Source organism: Echinops telfairi, unplaced genomic scaffold (genome assembly GCF_000313985.2).
Source record: "Echinops telfairi isolate 266 unplaced genomic scaffold, ASM31398v2 ScPeMD7_1;HRSCAF=3_0, whole genome shotgun sequence".
In the NCBI taxonomy this organism is placed as follows: domain Eukaryota; kingdom Metazoa; phylum Chordata; class Mammalia; order Afrosoricida; family Tenrecidae; genus Echinops; species Echinops telfairi.
The window spans coordinates 30,529,409-30,546,934 of record NW_022103896.1 but is presented as its reverse complement, the minus strand read 5'-3'; positions in this window follow the sequence as shown (position 1 = coordinate 30,546,934).

Below are 17,526 nucleotides of genomic sequence, written 5' to 3'. Positions count from 1 at the left end.
TCAACACATAAAAATCAATTGGATTCTTGTATATTACAGAAGAGATCTCCAAAAATGAAATTCAAAGAATACCACCATTTACAACTACCCAAAAGACAAATATTTAGGAATAAATCTAAACAGAGAAGCAAAAGAAAAAGAGAAATACCAAATAATTCTACAGAAGTTAAAAGAGACTAACATGAATGAATGTCTCCTGCTCATGGACAGGAACACTTAATATAGTGAAAATGTCAATATTACTGAAAGCCCTGTATAAATTCAGTGAAATTCTGATCTAAGTCCCAATACAGTTCTTTAAAGAAATGGCAGGGGGTGGGATCACCAGCTTCATATGGAAAGGAAAGAAAGCCAGTATAAACAAAACACCATTAATGTACACAAACAAAGTAGGAGGCCTTTCACTCCACAATTTCAAAAGCTGTTTATACAGCCATGGTGATGGCCTCTGGGCAGCCGATAATCATATGAAGAAATGCTTGTGTTCATTAGCTATACCAGAAATACAAATTAAAATAACTGTGAGATACCATCTCACACTATCACTTTAAGCAAAATTCAAACAAAAAGAGAAGATAATAAATTCTGGAGCGGATCTGGAGGTTGGAACACTCATACATTGCCGGGGAGATAGCAGAATTGTGCAGCTACTATGGAAAACAGTATGGTATTTCCTAACCAAATGCAAGTACAAGTACAATGAGCCTGCAGTCTCTCTATCTGGTACATACCCTAAATAACTAAAGAACAAAGCATGAACAGATTATATATATATATGCCCCCATTGTATCCTAGCAGTCTTTTCCCCAACAGTGTTCTACATTCTATATATTTGCTTAGATTAATGACTATCAGTTGAATGACCTTTTGCCCTAGGACGATGATATTCAATGTTCTCTATCATAAAATAATAATAATGTCTCTAAAGTGAACCGGAGACACACATGAGCCATAGAAAGATGAATGGTTTGGGGGTTCAGACTTAGTTCTAGCCCCAATCTAAGAACAATTGGTTCTTATGGCACAGCCCTGCTTATGACATCGCCGCTCTCATGACGAGATCACTGAAGATATGCACACTATAGCAAAATGTGGTGAAGAAAGAAGATGGTGCCCAGCGATCAGAAATAATAGTGCCTGGAGTTGTAGAGGCCTGTCTTAAAACAGGCAGCCATCTAAATGAGGTTTCAACCACATGGAAGTCCATATGGAAGAAGCACACCAGGGTTTGATCTAAGAATGTAAATAACAAAATCCAAATTCCAAAAAGGGAATGTTATCGGAGCTTAAATGGTAACCACTTGGCTTTCAGATGGCTATGGATGACAGAAGCAGCCCAAATCCATTTTCAGGGTCCCCACTTGGAATAAACCTCTGACCATAGTTGAGTGAGGTGCAAAGCCTTGCTATCAGATAAGAAGGATTGTAAAGTTGATTATGGCAGATGTGGTTAGGTTAAAATGTAATACCTAACATTTCATTTTACTTTTGACCCATGTTAAAGTTGTTTAATTTTTGATATCTAGTGGGTTTTTTTGAAAGAGGTTTTTGTATGTTTTATCTACTCGTTGAGGTTTTTGTTGGTATGCTTGATGATGTACTTCTTGTTTGTACTACATATGCTTTTCTATATTGAAGCCCCGGATAGGAAGGTCAATTTAGAGGGTAACTGGATTGATAATCACCTATGGGCATGGCAGGGGTTAAGGGTGGGAAACGGAGAGCTAACAACAAGAAGTACACAAAAAGTTCTGAAATTGGTTGTGGTGTTGATTGAACACTCTTTTTAATATAATTGAGTGATTACATTGTATGATATGTGAAGTAGATCCCAATAAAAATGTGTTTCTTTTTCAAACACGGGAACAATCCAAACCACCATTTATGGAAGAATGCATAAACTCTGCTATATATACACAATGGAATATTATGCATCCTTCAAAAACAATCAGGAGTCTATCAAACACCTCATGACATTGAAAAAACTCCGGAGAACATTATGATCAGCAAAGTCAGTCAATCTCCTAAAGATACATATTTCACAGCACCATTATCACAAGTAAAAAATGGTTTCCACATCAAAGGAAAAGACTTAAGACTGTGAAGAGGCCAGGGGCAGGGGGCAGAGGGCAGAGGGTGGGGGAGAGGCAGGACAGTGAGGAGGGAGGGTGGGCGGGGAAAGGAAAGAAGAAGAGCGAACGGTATGCAGGGAGGGGTGACTGGGGCAGGCCGCTGTTTTCATGCAATGGGCTGTGTGGGGGCATAGACCGGGCTCCTCTTTGTGCGTGGTATCGTCCACAAGTAAAAAGGGAAAACATCATAATAAAAATGGGAACGGCCGCAGCCTAACAAGCCCTCCAGCTTCCTTACCCATGCGATCTAGCCGTGCTCTGAGTGTCTGCAAAGGGAGGAAACGTGAACTAGAAACTACTGAGTCTTCTGGGACACACAAGCTGGTCTCCCTCCAGCCAAACAGCAAACGGAAAAGAACGTATCTCGAGAAGGAGAAATTCTACTTCCAGAGCAAATGGCCTGCACATTTTTGTTACTTTTAATCCATATTTCATATATTTCCCCTAAGCAGATTACTACCCCATGTCTGTAAAAATGACTTCAATGAATAGGAAATGGTCTAATCTTTCCCCAAAGAGGACAATTCCATGTATACTGTTCAAAGGGGAAAACAATCTGTCTTGAGTGTAGTGTCTATACGTAGTTGAGTTTCTACTTTCTCATGCTGCTTACATCACGACCTTGAGACGTAATTCACACAAACAGCCTCATTTGAATCTTTAGGTCACTTTTAATGAATGATCTTTTTGTTCCTTCTTCCTCGGACTTTGATAGACAGACAAAGGCTGAAAGTGAATTTCAAAAGCATTCCATGAGGGTGGTCAGAGCAGCTGCACTCACATTTTATAAAACTATTTATGGGCATCCAAGTTTATTTTAAAATAACCACACTCTGCATTGCGTTTGATTAAGAAAAAAATTACCCTAGCTTTTCAGACAGCTGTCAGACGAACTACAGTTGGATATGAATATTGTTTGGTGAACACAGAAATGAGAACTGTTGAGCAGGCAGTACTGTAGAAATGGCTTTATCATGACCAAAGTTCAATGTTGAATGAGAAAGACAGACACAGGCAGTACACCTGTTGCAAGAGCTCTCGTTTCACGATGGTGCTTCTCTCATGTCAGAACCATGTGCTGTACTTCACGGAGAGTTGGGTGAATGGTACCTGGTGTCACTGTAAGATTTTACACACACCCCACCCCACCACCCCCCCAAACTGGAATTGCATGGGACAAATGGAGCTTTCGTAGTTCGCATTTTTCCCACTAGGTGAACATCACCTGGGAAGGTTCGTTCTGGTCACAGTGAAATTTTTCATAAAAGCAGTTTTGCTTGAATTTCATTTTTCACGATGGCTGATTTAAGGGAACAGCATACGGCTATGAAATTTTGTTTCCTGCTCAGGCCCTGCAGACCTCTCTATTGGGTTCCTGCCTCTGCCAGTATGTTGCATTCACATCTTGGCACACCAGGTTGACGTCTGGTCCTTCTCTCCCTCTCCTGTGGAGATATAAACAATACCCTCCCTTTGGGTGGGTTAGTGCCCTGCTCCCCTGCTACCTATGTCTTTTTGTTTTCTTTCTTCCTTTTCCCCTTCTTTTTTAGTTGACTAAAATCACAGAAATTGTTGTGATGTAGAACATAGCTTACAAGGACAGCACGATGGGAAAAACTCAAGTATATGAGTGGATTTCTCTTTTCAAAAAAGGTGAAATGTCTACTGGTGGCAAACCATGTCTGGACATCCATCAACTTCCCGAACAGATGAAATGTCGACTTGTAGTGCATTTGGAGTTCTTTCCACCAACTCAGCCTGTTAATCAACCTTTCTATTTAGAGGTTCTGAAAAGATTGCTTAACAGTGTGTTACAAAAAAGGCCTGATTTGTGGCAGATGAGGGACTGGTTTTGCCACCACGACAATGCACCTGCTCACATAGCCATCCAGTGCACCCGTTTTTGGCAAAAAAACAGCATGCCTCTCTTCTTACCCCACCCACCTTACTCACTGCCCTCGCTTGGTGCAACTTCTTTTTGTTTCCAAGAATGAAGACGGATATGAAAGGACAGCGATTTGAGGACAGAAAAGGTGAAGAGGAAAAAAAGCAAGGGAGGTTCTATCAGCCATCCAAACAGATGAATTTAAAAATGTTTCCAAGAATGGAATCACAGATTTGGCAAAGGTATTAAGAGAGTTACTTTGGGGTTGGCCCATAGACCTCTCTATTGGGTTCCTGCCTCTGCCAGTATGTTGCATTCACGTCTCAGCACACCAGGTTGACGTCTGGTCCCTCTCTCTCTCTCCTGTGGAGATATAAACAATACCCTCCCTTTGGGTGGGTTAGTGCCCTGCTCCCCTGCTACCTATGTCTTTTTATTTTCTTTCTTCCTTTTCTCCTTCTTTTTTAGTTGACTCCCATCTGTATATCTGGATTGCATCTGGTCCCTACCATAGTACCTGGACCTCAACCTGGGAATGTATATATATATAGTAGCTTTTCCCCTACACCTCTTTTACATTTTTAAGCTTACCTCAGCAGACTCATGTTGTACCTGTCCTTTTGTGCTTGGCTTACTTTGCTTAGCTTAATTTCTTCCAATTTTTCCCAGGTGGCAATATGCTTCATGCATTCATCACTGCTTTTTAGGGATGCATAGTATTCCATTATATGTATGACACAAAGGATGTATGTTTGGAACATGATAAGAGCTGTAAGAGCCCCCAATAAAATGATTTTAAAATAAATAAATAAAATGGAGCTAAAAAAACCCTCATGATACACGGAATCCAGGAACAGAAATGGGAGTAGTGATACCAGGAGGGTAGAGGGAAGGTAGGGAAAGGAGGGGAGGAAGGGGGAACTAATTGCAATGATCTCTAGGGATCCTAAAACTTTTTAAACAGGGGGCCAGTTCACTGTCCCTCAGACCTGTTGGAGGGCCGGACTATAGTTTAAGAAAAATCTATGAACAAATTCCTATGCACACTGGACATATCTTATTTTGAAGTAAAAAAACAAATGGGACAAAAACACCCAGTGGGCTGGATAAATGTCTGCGGCAGGCCGCATGTGGCCCATGGGCCATAGTTTGAGGACACCTGATTCTCCACATAACCACCACCACCACCAGCACCCCGTCAGGGGGATGGACAATAGAAATCGTGGGGAAAGGGAGACAGCAGTCAGTGTAAAATATAAAACTAATAATTATTTAGAGAGGAGCTGATACCAAGGACCAATAGAAAATAAATGTTTAGAAAAGAATGATGGCAACACAGGTACAAAGATGCTCGATACCATTGATGTATGGATTGTTATAAGAGCTGTAAAAGCCCCCAATAAAATGATCTGTTCATTAAAAAGGTAGAGAGAGTGAGTTACTTTGAAGGTGATAAGGTGGCTTTGTTAAAAAAGAAATTAAATAGATAGCTTTGAAATAAATAATCTGGCTTTTTGGGGGGTACCCCCTTGTACATGCTATAGAGACTATTTCATTAAGTTTTAAAATTACATTTGTGGTGCACGACTTAATTAGGTAAACTATATAAATTCTCTGAAAGCAAGTCAGACTCTTGCCATAATACCTCTAGTGCTTAGCATAGAGAATGGATTACAAAATTATTGAATAATTGAAATGAAACATGTAGCCCCAAAATTAGCATGTAAAATTTAAAGTCACCCTTCAGAAAGGATATGTAAATTAACTTATTTAATCAAGATTAATTAAATGCCCGATACAAAGCAGTTGTTAGTGTTGTGTTATTGTTAAGGTTTGTTGAGTTGTTTTTGACCTTGTAACAGAGTAGAACTACCCTGTGGGCTTTCTGGTCTATAATTTTTGCATACAAGGAGCCAGCTAAGTGAGATGTCAACCCAGTCCACATGGAGGATTGTAAATCATATAATCCGAAGTCTAGGGAGGGACAGTATCAGAATCTGGTTTGCAGAGGCTGTGGATGACTGAAGCCTAAGACGCATTTGTGGGATATACACAGGAAATCGGCCTCTGGAGATTTCCCTCCATCCCTAATAGAGGGATGGGAGGAAAGTGGATTGGGTGTACTGGAAGGATGTCTATAGAAGATCAGAATGATAAACCTGACTTGAATGGTTGAAACCTTATCAGTTGATTCCCTCTCTGGTGCATGTTAGGACTGATCTGGTTTTCAACATTTTCTGTATTTGTTTGTTTTTTTTGTTTGTTCAAATTGAGCTTCTATCACAGATGTGTTATGTCACTAGGGGTGACCCTCTTGAGTTTTTGTTATATGCTTTTCGGTATATGAAACCCAGGGTTGATGAACCTGTAGGGAAAGTAAGTAGAATAAGGGTGTCAGGGGATACAGTGCTGGTGGTGGTGAGGGAAGGGTAAAAGGGAGGTGATGTCAAGGAGTTCAAGAAGGAAAAGACTTTTGAAATTGATTATGGTAGCGATTTTTCAATACTGCTTGATGTGATTGAATAATGGAATGATATGCTATCTGTGCTAACTCCCAATAAAATGGTTTTGAAAAGAAAAGCATAACTATAGGATATATTTCAGCTAAGCCTTCTGTTAGTATATAGCAAGGATTCCTTTACCTCATTTCCAATAATATGTTCCTCATTTAATTCTGACCTGTCACCAACAGCATCTTTACTGCCCATATCTCTAATAACAATCTGCATATAATAATTTGAGTATTCTCTTAGATGAACTCTCTTAGGTTTCCTGTACTTGGCTTCTTACATCCTCCGGAGCCCTCATCGTCAGAATCATTAACATCTATAATGCTATTATAAGCCTGCTTAAGGAAACCTAGGCTTTTCCTCTGGCCCTGATCCAGTTCTAAAGTCACGTATACGTTTTAGGTATTTATTGCTGCAGCATCGGACAAGGTGCCGAGACAGGTACTGGTTTTCTCGTTGTGACTGGAACAAAGGATTACAAACATTGTTGCTGTTGTTGTTAGGTGCTGTCCAGTCAGTTCTGACCCATAGCAACCCTAAGATCATAGGATGAACTACTGCCCCACCCTACCCAAGTCTCACAATTGCTTCTCTCTTTGAGCCCACTGTTGCAGCCATTGGGGCAATCCCTCTCACCAAGAGCCTTTCTCTCGTTCGCTGTCCTTCCATATTACCAAGCATGATGTCTTTCTCTAGGGACTGGTCTCTGCTGATCACCTCTCTGACGTACTTGAGCTGAAGTCTCGCCATCCTTGCTTCTGAGGAGCACACTTGTATTTCATTTTAATGAAAGAAATACTTTCAATATTCCTGAATTTTGAATATTGAAACTGTTCTATTTTCTTTAGCCATGGTTCTTCTAATATTCTTTACTAACACCATAGTTCAAAGGCATGGGCTTTTCTTCTATCTTCCTTATTCAATGCTCAGTTTTCACAGGCATATGAAATGATTAAAAAGACCAGAGTTTAAAATAACAGAAATGTAATGTCTAGAGGGTCAGAAAAATACTTAACAGCTGAGCAGGGCTGTGTTCCTTCTGGACCTAAAAAGAAAAAATCCTTTTCTTGCCTTTTCCAACTTCTAGAAGCTGCCCACATTCCTTGGCTCATGATCACACCTCCCTTTTCAACTCCGCTACCTTAAGGTGACCAGATTTTAATTGGTAAAGTGGGACAAAAGCGGGACACCACCGATAAAACTCATATCCTGGCAAAATAGCCACATGGCAGCCGAAAACCGTATACCCTAGCTTGTCGTGCAATCTTTCCAAAAATTTGGACTTTTTAAAAATGCCGCGGGACGTGGGAAAATTTGTTAAAAATTGGGACTGTCCCGCCAAAAGCGGGACGTCTGGTCACCTTACCCTACCTCCCTCTTTCCCTTGTTAAAAATCTTTGTAATTAAATTGTGTCTACTTAGATAATTCACGACAATCTTCCCATCTCTACTTAAGCACATCTTTAAAAACCCATTTTTACATCCTAAGGTAAAATATTCACAAGTTCCAGGAATTTGTACATGAACATTTTTAGTTTACCATCCATTATTCTATTTATCATAGAGGCATTCTTGTAAGAAAATATCTGTTTGTTCTTTTTTTTAAAATCTTATACAAGTGGCCTCTTCGCTGCTTTAAAAAGGCAGCGCATTAAGAGCACTTAGGAGACAGGAGTAGAAAAATTGAACACCGAACAAAGGTTTACTGCAGGAGACTCACTCAATTTTATAGTGAAAAAAGTATAAGCTTTGGGGTCGAGGTAGTTCGGATTTGAATCCCAATTTTTCCCACTATTTGCTTTGTGAGTTCTGATGCTAGATTATAACCGGTCACCCCCAAGGAAACTGAAGCAAGTTTACACCCTGTCCAGCATTACAAGAAACCTGGAGGTAAATAGAGTTCATCCAATCGGGCCTCTGGAAGCAAAGGATGTACAGCTGTGTGTATTGAGGCAGAAAAAGTCAGAATCCATCAGAAGAACCACATGCTAGGATTGGAAATTAAAGGAGCTGATAAATCGAAAACTTGATCTCATGTCTTCCATGAAGTGTTTACTCCCAGAGAGCCATGTAGGTGTGAATCAGAGAAGCTAATATTGAAGACTTCAGATCCAGCGATGGAGATGGGTGAGGAATGGAAAGGGTATGAGCACTGAAGGTGTACCAGACCTCCAAGTTCATTCCTTTCTTGGTATATCATTCCTTACCTGGTGTTCCTCAGTGGTCTATCAATGAAACACTGTGTTATTATTCATATGCTCTTTTGACTTACAACCGAACAGGCAGACAACTGTCATTAACAACTTCATGGGACTTCTTTGATCTTATGGGTTCCCCACACACTTGTTACGCAGAGCCTGGACGAAGGAGGGCGGCGTGTTTGGAGTGGCACGCACAATTAACATGTTCAACTGTGAACTGAAAGGGTGGAAATGTGAGTCCACCCAGAAGTGCCTCAGAAGAAAGTGCCTCAATTACTCACCCCCAATACAGTCCATTGCAAACCCTGTGGAGTGCCATTCTACTTTGCCATACAAAAATCACCCTAAGTGGGTATTTAATTGATAGCAATTAATATTTGACATCTAGTAGGTGAAGAGATCATTTTTACCATTTATCCAACTGTAAGAATTGAGGAAAGAATTAAAGCCTTGGGTTGCAGTAATTGAAGAACTATATGGACAAGATACTAAGCAACATAGGAAGCATGCAGGTAAGACTAGAGGAATATACAGTCACTGTTCCAAAGAGGTGAGAGAATGGCGGGCTTTCTACTCCTGTAAAGAGCTACAATCTCATGAACTCACAGGGGCAGTTCTACCTTGCCCTGTAGGGTCACTGTGAGTCTGCATTGACTCGATGGCAGTGAGCTGAGTTAGTACCAAATAGAATTAGTTGACATACAAACATTTCAGAAGGGAGCACATGAGCAACAGCTGATGTATTGATGGAAGAAGTTCAAAATGCACTGGAGATATTGTCTAAAAATAAACAGAGCTCCAGGAATTGATGAAATAACAATTGAGGCATTTCAACAAATCATGCAGTGTTAGAAGTGTTCTCTGGTCTATGCTAAGAAGTTTGGAAGACCTGAGAAACTGACAGGGAGAGATTCATAATTGTGCCCATTCCAAAGAAAGGTGACAAAAGGGAATGTGAAATTATTGACCAATATCATACACATGCAAAGCTTTGCTGAAAATAATTCAAAAACTGTTGCAACAGTACATTGCCAGGGAATGGCCAGAAATTCAAGACAGCTTCAGAAGAGGAAATGGAATAGAAGATATCATTGCTGATGTCAGATTGATTTTGGCTGAAAGCAAACAATACCAAACAGAGGCACCTGTGTCTTATTGGTTCTGCAAAGGCATTTGACTGTGGGATTATAGCAAATTATGGAAAGCATTATGGAGAATGAGAATCCCAAAGCATTTAATTGTGTTCATGTGGAACCTGAACATAGACTGAGAAGCAGACACTGAAACAGGGCCAGGGTGTATCCTTTCACCACACTTAATCAAAATATGTGTTGAGCAAATAATCTGAGAAGTTTGACCAGAATGACCAGAATTAAAGGAAGGTTCATTAACAACCTGCAGGCTCATTAATATGCAGATAACATAACCTTGCTTACTGAACGTGAAGAATCAAAGCACTTACTGATTAAAATAAGACTACAGCCCTCAGAACTACAAGACCAGTAGTTCAAATCTATACGCATCTCCACTGGAGAAAAATGAGGCTTTCTGTTCCCATAATATTTTACAGCCTTGGAAGTCAAAGGAGGCAGTTCTACTCTGTCCTATAGAGTAGCTATGAGTCAGAATAAGCACAGTGAGTTTCTGTTTTTGATGCAGTGTTGCTGGATAAGCTAAGCTATTTATTTGCTCCAGTAAATATTTTCAGCTTCAGAAACCCTGTATAGGGTTGCTATGAATCAGAATTTACTTACTGGCAGTAGGCTTGGTAGTTTGGATACAGAAAACTGAAATTCTCACAACTGGACTAAAAATCAACCTCATGACAAACAGATGAAGTTGTAAAGGATTTAACTTTGCATGGATCCATAATCAACACCCAGATAGCAGCAGTCAAGAAACGGAAGGGCATATTCCATTGGGCCAGTCTGCTGTGAAATGTCTCTTTAAGGTTTACAAAGCAAAGATGTCGCCTTCAGGAGGAAGGTGCATCTTACCCCAGTCATGGTATTTTCAATCCCTTCCCATGCATGCAAAAACTGAACAACAAACAAGGAAGCATTAATAAGAATTGATGCTTTTAAAATTCTGGTTTTGGGGGGAAGTATTGAATAGACCATAGACGGCCAGAAGAAAAAACAAAAGTACAACCAGAATGCTCTTTTGAAATGAGTGTGGCAGACGTCGTCACAGGTACTTTGGATGTGTCATAAGAAGGGAACACTCTCTTGAGAAGAACAGCGTGCCTGGGAGAAGAACAGCGTGCCTCAGTGCAAAGAGGAAGAGTCTCAATGAAATGAACCGACACGAGCTGTAACAGTGGGCTGCACTACAGACGGGCAGGGCCGCATCGTATTTCAGTCTGTGTCACATGGAATTGCTAGGAGTTGAAACCAACTCCCAGGGAACTACTAAGAACAATGAGCATTTTACACTCACAACGCAGCTCCGACCGATTAGAACTGCTCCTTTGACTTTCTTAGGCTGTGAGTCTATGGGAACAGATTGTCTTATCTTTCTCTTGGGGAATGACTGGTGGCTTCGAACTGGTGACCTTGATATAAGCAGCCCAATGAGTAATCCGCTCATTAGCAAGGCTCCTAAGAGTCAGGATATTTGTAGCCAAAGATACTCAATGTTTTTTGGACAGCACAGAATTCGACAAGCCACCCATTTTCATAGTTACGACTTCATTTTATGATCCTTAACTGACAGAACCATTTCCAGTAGTCTTAGGAAAAGATGGTGTGTTACCACACATTTTTTCTAACTTAGATTCCAACAAATACCCACTATCGCTTTAGGAGAAAAGTTGTCAGAGTAAGCTTGCTCATTTGCATGCCAGAGGAAAGTATCAAACACCTTTCTTTTCTGGATAACATGGAAAACCACATTTGGTTCTTTTATACTTTTGTAGACTTCCCCAAATTTTTCTCCCAAAATTTCCTGTTTTAGATAACTATTAGGACAGACGATTGGATTATGTGGTTCTAAATACTTTGTTTAGAACTTTTGGTTGGATTTAAAATCCCTTTGATTGGATTTACATAATTGTTTTCTAATTAAGAAACTATTCAGCAGTCCAAGATAACTGTAGATATCATCTGATGTCATTGGGTTTTAGATTTTTGAGCCCACATAAGGTGCCTTTACGTATGAATTCTAATCCACCCTCAGATTAATCCTAAAATTTTATTAACTACAATAAACCATTTGGGTCTTCCTTACAGGCTCAAATGGGGGAAGTTTATAAATATTCCTTGGTGTAAAAATTTTTAAAAAGAAAGAAAAACAACTGTGAGTTCAGACAGAAAGTTGTCCTTAGATTGAAGAGATTAATACCATTTTTTATATTTTGTAAAGAATCATTTTATCTAAGAATATTTTGTTACTAAGCTATTTTTAAAGCGGTTTTAGGTGTATATTAAAATTTGTCAGAGAAGTAGAGCAAGTTCCCCTACATACCTCCCCTCCTCCCCTCGCCCCTCCCTTTCTGCATGCTACTTCTCTTACTCTTAGTATTCTGACTCTATACAGTGAACCCTCGTTTATCGCGGTTAATCGGTTCTAGACCCTACCGTGATAAATGAAATTCCGCGAAGTAGGATTCCTTATTTGTAAATCAAATATTTTCGTAGTTAGAGCATAGAGGACATGAAAAAACACCCTTTAGTCACCATTACACTCGTATTACCCAATTTATTAAACGAAAAAGGGAAAATACAGTAAAACATTTTGGACGTTACAATTATCATTTATTATTTATTATATTATTTATGGCATCTAGTTTACAGTATTACATATCTCACATACAGTATTATTATACACAGTTCTTACAAATACTGTAATCAATAGCCTATGAAATGACTTAAGGGATGTACTCTACAGGTGGGTCGCCGTCTTTTTCCTCTGAAGGAGCAGGTGTAGGCAGTGGGTGCTGTTACGCAAAAACTGCGATAGAGTGAAGCCACGGAAGTCGAAGCGCGAAGTGGCGAGGGTTCACTGTATATCAAGTATTTATGGAAATGAGTGGATTACTCATTGGGCTGCTTACCTCAAGGTCACCAGTTTTAACCTACCAACCCTTCCATGGGAGAAAGATGAAGCAACCTGTCCCCTTAAGATTTACAGCCTCAGAGCCCCAAGGAGCAGTTCTGATCTGCCAGAGTTCACTTGATGGCTGGGAGGGGGTTTTGTTTGTTTGTTTTGTGAGTTTTGCTTAATATCAAAATATGAGGCTATTCTTCTACCTATATCCATCATATAAGGTTATACACTTCTGATGGTGTACAAACCCTTTCCCCCAAGAATCTGTGCTTTTTGATTCCTACCATGTCCAAAGAGCAGGTTTGTCATCCTCCAAGGGCTCAAACCATGTTTCTTTTCAAGGTCGTTGGGTTTGAGAAGCAAAAAGAATGACGAGGGCAAGGGCTGGCCTGTAGTGCGGATGAGTAAGTAGATAGGCTAAGATTTCCAGGCAAAATTCTCCTACAACAGTTCTCTAAGCTATTTGTAAAGCAGTTTTAGGTGTATAGAAAACTTTTACCCTTGAAGAATAATAGATGCAATGTCGGGATGAAAAAATAAAATCCACGGCACAATTTCCTGGCATTTTCTTTACCAATGCAGTCGTCCATTTTCTTACAATGTTATCCTAATAAGCCCAGTGTCCTTCGAGACATTCGCTCAAGATTACCCTTCTGTAGTCCTCACAACACCGATCATCATAATCTCCTGGACCGAACTCCCTGCCTTGAACTGGCCCCATCGGCCCCTGGGAAACCATGGTTTTGAATGACTACTTTTTGAAGGCACCCTAACAAGACTAAGACAAGTGTGTTACTGAGGGAACTTGTCTGCAGCTGTCGACTCATCACAGAGACAGGCTTAAACACATTTAATTTAGAACAAACCTGAACATGCAAGAACTGGAATTCTAATAGCAGTCTTTTAAAATTTACCCTCAAATAGCTTTTTCACACTGGTTCATTTCATTTAGAAATATGCATTTAATGTTCACATGTGTGTGCTTGTACACACCTCTATCCTCCACCTAAGTCTATAATAGGTACATACACATATAAGAACATTAAGTGTATATTGCTAAGGTGTATGTATATAAGCCTTTCATGGCACTATGGGGTATACATTCAGCTGCTAACTACAGACAGGTCATTCAAGATTCAAACCCACTAGCTGCTCTGTGGAAGAAGAATAAATGAGGCTGTCTGCTCCAATTAGGCTCTACAGCCTCAGAAACCCTATATAGGATCGCTATGAATAAGCATTGATCCCAGGGCAGTGGGAATGGTTTGGGTGGTTTTGTATATAGTATAGTATTTTCACAGATCATTCCATTCATTTAATCACGAATAACACTCATTGAATGGATATATGACAGTCTATCTATCACCTTTTGAAGGACATTTTGATTGCTTCCAATTTTTAAAATATTGAATGTGAAATTTCTATGAACACACATACAGTGAGGGGAGAGGAAGAGAGAGAGAGAGAGAGAGAGAGAGAGAGAGAGAGAGAGAGAAAATGCACAAGGAAGCACCTGCATAGAATATATAATATTAATTTGCATTTATCTCAGGACCTTTTGCTCCCATTAAGCTGTGTTTTTCTACACAAAAGGTGTATTTGATTTATTTAGGATATTATGTCATTAGTTGATTTGCATTAAAATCATCTTTGCATTAACTTCCTACCTAAATAGAGGTTAAGAGTCATAGAGCTGTAGGCTTGAGACGTCAATGCACCTTAGCTATGTGAGAACAAGTCATTCGCTTCTGCCTCGATGTTGTACTTCCTCAGTAAGGAGGGTAATAAGACCTACCTGCCTCGTGGGGTTGTGGAGAGGATGGGGGAGGCTCACCTGCTGTGCTTATCTCTGAGCTGAACACAAAGGACTCTGGAGTGCAGTGCATTCATTTGGCCCTTAGAGGGAGCTGTATGTGAGCGGGACTCCTGCTGACACAGATGAGATATGTGGTACTTCCTTCCTTGGATTCCGTTTTTTAGCAAAACTGATTAATAGTGATTTACATTGCACAGATTCACAGTCATCTGGCATTATATACGCATTTGTTACATTCTGAAGCAGAACATTAATTTAGGTTCACTTTGGGTTAACAATGATTTGAATTATTTTACAAAGTGCTTTTAATGTCCTAGGCAAGATCAAAAAATTCAAATAAGCTCACATGCCAGAGTCACCTACCCAGTGGCTGATTAAGTGTGTAAATTTCTATAACTAATAAAATGTATCTCTGGTAAATATATATGATACATTAAAATAGGGAGGGTAGTATTCATTCCAAATATTTCATACCAAATCCTTTGAAATAAATTAATTCTGCCCATGACAAAGAATACTGAGGCAATAATCTATAAATGGCTTTCACGGAAGCAAATCCAAATAGAAGAAAGTTACAATTAACATCAACATTCTGTAAAACCCTGATCAGCCCTAAATGTATTTCCAGCTCACTGAAAAAATAAAAATGCAAGACAGGAAATATGTCACACTAAATATGTCACACTTAACACAAACACCCAAATTATATATTAATAAATTAAAAAGGCACATGAAAGGGGGAATGAATGTGCAATTTACTCCTCATCTAGCAAGAAAAAGATAACATAGTTCGAAAATATTTCTCCTAAGGCGTTACTTAATTCAATCTATAAAGCAACTAGATAGGAGCAATTTTCTAAGGTGAAGGCAGGAAATTACTTCTTATCTTAGAGACACTGAAATGCTATTTCACGGCAAATGCACATTTGCAACAGTTCGATTCATTTTCTTTAGCATGATGAGCGGTGCTCCCAAGTCGCAGGGTGCTCCTTGCAATTCCTGTAACACATTGGGCACGTCTCCATGCATTTCCATGGCGATTCCTCCTGGTGAGGATTCCAGGCCCGTCATCATGCTTGTTTGCTGCCTGGCTTCCACTTAGACCAGGGGTTCTCAACCTGTGGGTCATGAGCCCCTTGAGGGGGGGGCATCAAACAACCCTTTCACAGGGGTCACCTGATTCATGACAGTAGCAAAATGACAGTGATGAAGCAGCAACAAAAACAATTTTATGGTTGGAGGGTCACCACCACATGAGGAACTGTATGAAAGGGTCGTGACCTGAGGAAGGTTGAGAACCACTGATTTGACTCTGGTGGTGCTCAGCCATCCAGTTTTCTTAGTCACCCTCCCAGTCTTTCTACCCTTCCCACACCCAATGCAAAGCTATTTAGTTCTTCTCTTTGTTCCCCCAAAACATGTTCTATCCTGGTTCTCGTGCAAGCAGTGATTGTGTTCTGCTTACCATCCATAACCTCCAAACCTCTCAGCATGCCCATAAAAGTGTAGGTATCTTATAAGTAGCACAGAAGTACTTGGATTTGGGGGGCTAGGTGTACACGGTACCATAGGCATCTTAAAACCTGTGAAACTAAGGCAGTAATGATAATGATGATGCTTCAAGTACTTGGTGTTGCCAGGTGCTGTCAAGTTGATTCTCGATCACAGAGATCCCGGGTACAACAGAACAAGACACGCTCTAGCCCTGTACCATCATCACAATTATTCTGAGGGAACATCACTTACCAAGCTAAGAGACATTTCCTCTCTATTCAGAAGTAAATAAAATACATATTATCATGCTATTTCTTTACAATCTGTCATTTTCCAAAATGAGTTTATTAATGTTTTGTGCAAAGATAGGCACATGAGAATTCCCTACATTTAGACTCAAGTTCCTCCTTTGGTATACTCGGGAAGTCAGACAACTTCACGATGTGAATAGAGATAGAGTAATAGAGATAGACACTAATTCTTTCTGTCGATCCTGTCTCCAAAGAGAATATTTTGTTGTGATGGTTTTTGTGCTTGTTTGCAGTTAAACAGAAAGCAAATCAAGCTATTCACCTGCTAAAACCTCTCTGACCACTTTCTATTCCACTTAGAATAAAATTCAAGCCCCTCTCCTTAGCCTCCAGATCTACACAGTCTCTCCCCAGCTCGCTGATCATTTTTCAGTGTATTGATTCATTTGCAAGTTTCACTTATATTCTCTTTCCTTCTTGTAGTAACTTCTTGTAGTTGAAGACATCAAACTTAGTCCCACTTTTAGCCTCTGGAGATCTTTCATGAAGAGACACACTCTTTCTCACCCTAGGGATATCCTACTGAAGTGGTTTCCTCAGTGAAGCCTTTCCTGGTCAGTTACCTAATCGAACAAGGTCTTCAACACAGAAAAATGAAGAAATCAAAGACCCATGGAAACAATCAGGCTAAGATTAATGGAGGGCTTGCATTTCAGCCTCTGTGAATGACTTTGAGACTTGAAGAACTAGAGAGTGCCCGGCAACCACTGCAGATGGCTCTAAAAGGGATTACAGTAGAAAGATCTGGTAGAATGAGAGAAAAATGTGCAACAAAACTCAAAAGGATTAAAAAGACCAAACTTACTAGTCTGAAGACTGGTGAAACCTGGCAGACTATGGCCCTGAGTCACTGTTCCATCCCGGAATTGAATTCATCTGCATAGCTCAACTTTCAACCAAACAACAGATAGGCCTAAAGGTGAACAATTACACTAGGGAAGTACAGTGGAGGTGTGCCTGTTACTATGATGCTCAACAGGTTTTACTTGAGTTTCTAGACTGAGACAGACTAGGAAGAAAGGCCAGCTGATCAACTGGCAGAAATCAGTCAATGAAAATTCTATGGATCAGAGTAAAGAGCTGGGAGGCAAAGGGTATTTATAGAGGTCTAGATAAAGACATGTATATAT